Genomic DNA, 2674 nt, shown 5'->3' on the forward strand with positions numbered 1-2674 from the left:
CAGTCGTTTTTGGATAATCTTCAGTAAAATCTTGCTTGCATGTGAAATCAGTGAGATTGTTCTGTAGTTTCCACATTCTGTTGTGTCACCTTTCTTTGGGATAGGAACAAATATCGATCTCTTCCAGTCAGTTGGCCAAGTGGTTGTTCTCCAGATTTCTTCGCACAACTTGGTGAGCACATCCAGGGCAGCATCTGTTAACGGAAATATGTCAATTGGTATACCATCTATTCCTGGAGCCTTCTAGGCCTGATAAATTTTATTCCAATAGCAATGGGAAAACACCGACAGGTGCTTCGCATGAGGGTAACACGATCTGTGGAAGTGGAGTGGATATTTAAAAGATACAACTGTATAAAGAAATGATGGTATGTTCACACAATGAATACTATGCAACACTAAACAAACCAGGAAAGAATTCATTAAACACTACACAGCATAGATGCATCTAGAAGACATTATGCTAAACTAAATAAGTCAGTCAGAAAATAAGTACTATAGTATTAAAACCAGTATTATAAAAAGCAAAGGAAAGGTTTACAGACAGAATAATTCTTGGATTGTTACTAGGGATAGGAATGGAAGAAGAGGGAATGGAAATAAATAAACTGGGTGAAGAGAAGGGCAACATATATTTTGGTCAGACATTTTAAATAATTAAAATAATCAATTGGAATTAATGTTATAAAATGTGTACGAATGAGCAAATGAAATTGTAAGTACATTAGTAAAAAACTTTTTTAAAAGTTTCCTCATTTGTTGTCAAGATAATAAGAAACAAAAAAAATTTTAAAAAAAAGATAATAAGAAACAATAGAAAACTGTTAGTGAGCATTGGAAGCAGTGAGCCCAGCTAGGGGCAGTTGGCTGAGAGAACCAAGAACTGGGCAGTTTGTAGGAGTGGTGATGGGGAGAAGTGATTTACATTAAAGGTCTATTCTGGAGTATGTGGGCACTAAATGAGATAATCTATGCAAGCTATGTAGCACAGTGCATCACTGATTAATTGCTTGCTATAAAAAATATGGAGTCCCTTGGTGGTACAAATGGTTAATGTGCTTGACCACTAACCAAAGGGACAAAGGTTTGAGGCCATTCAGTGGCTCCTTTGAAGAAAGTCCAAGAGATCTACTTGCATAAACTCAGTCACTGGAAGCTGGCTACACATGCTTTGGAGGTAAGAGTGGCAGCAGCGGCTGCTGGGAAATGGCAGAGTGAAAATAAAACAGTTCATTTTACTTCAGATTTGGAGGATAATGTCATGGAGACAAACCACTGCCCTCTGGAACATCTGCCGTCACCATCAAATCTCTCCCCAGTTGACTGACCCTGAGCAATGAGGAGACTCTAGGATGAACTTTTTGAGGAAGTTTTCATGGACATGGAAGAAAAGTATGGAGAAGTTGAAGAGATGAATGTCAGAAATAACCTTGGAGGCCACCTAGTTGGAAATGCCTGTGTCAAGTTTAGTCATGAAGAAGATGCAGAAAAGGCTGTGACTGGAGGAGGTAGAGGAGGATATGGTGGTGGAGGCAGAGGAGGTGGTGGTGAAGGAGGAGAGGTGGAGGAAGGAGGTGAATGTGGGGGATGAGGTAGAGGAGGAGAAAGAGGAGAGGAAGTAGGAGTGGAAGAAGAGAAGGAGGTGGAGGAAGAGGAGGTAGTTGCGGAGGTAGAGGAGGTAAAGGATGTACAGGGTGTGGAGTAGGTGGTGGTTGGGGACAAGGAGGTGGAAGAGGAGGAAATAGAGGAAGAGATGGAGGAGGAGGTGGAAGAGGAGGTGGTGGAGGAAGAGGAGGTAGTAGTGGAGGTGGAGGAGGTAGAGGATGAGAAGAATGTGGAAGATGTGGGGGATGAAAAGGTGGAAGAGGAGAAGATGGTGGAGGAGGTAGTGGAAGATGTAGTGGTGGAGGAAGAGAGGGTAGAGGAGAAGGAGGATGATGAGAAGGTGGAGGAGGGGGTGGGCAAGGAGGAGGAGGTTAGGAAGGAGGTGGAGGTGAGGAGGAAGAGGAAAAGGAGGAAAAGGAGAAGGTGGGGGAGAAGAAGGAGGTAGGGATGGAGGAAGAGGAGGTGGGGAAGAAGAAAGTAAGGTAGAGGAGGAGGTGGGAGAGGAAGAGGAGGTAGAGTTGGAGGAGAAGGTGGAGGAGGAAGAGGAGGAGATGCAGGAAGAGGTGAAGGAAGAGGAGGGGGACATGGAGGAGGAGTTCATTAACATCAGTCTCTACTGGTTTAAGCAGCTATAAGTAGTCCCAGATTCAACCAGAGGTAGCATAGCCTTTGCCTTTCAAGAGGAAGAATGCAAAATAATTTTAAATCAAGTTTTTAAAAAATGATCATATGGGGTTTTGTCTAGTTTATGCATATACATACAAACAGGTGGCTAGTTCACTGTTGTATAATCATTTAGCATCATTTTTATTTCTATTCACTTTTTATCTGTATCAATTGATGAGTATGCTGCCTATAAAAATATTATTACAGGTGTCTTTCTCTTTATGTATTCACCAGTCTGATGGAAACTTACTCAGCTCTCATAAATAAGATTACATTACACTTTTTTTTAATTATTAAATTTTATTAGTTTCAATGAACATTCACAGGGATTCTGGGCTTTCACTCCTTCATTGCCACACCATTCTCTCCACCCTCCTCCCCAGTTTGTTCTTCTTCCCCGCCA

The sequence above is a fragment of the Elephantulus edwardii genome, unplaced genomic scaffold, assembly GCF_000299155.1.
Source record: "Elephantulus edwardii isolate Elephantulus edwardi_28Jun2011 unplaced genomic scaffold, EleEdw1.0 scaffold00163, whole genome shotgun sequence".
Lineage (NCBI taxonomy): Eukaryota > Metazoa > Chordata > Mammalia > Macroscelidea > Macroscelididae > Elephantulus > Elephantulus edwardii.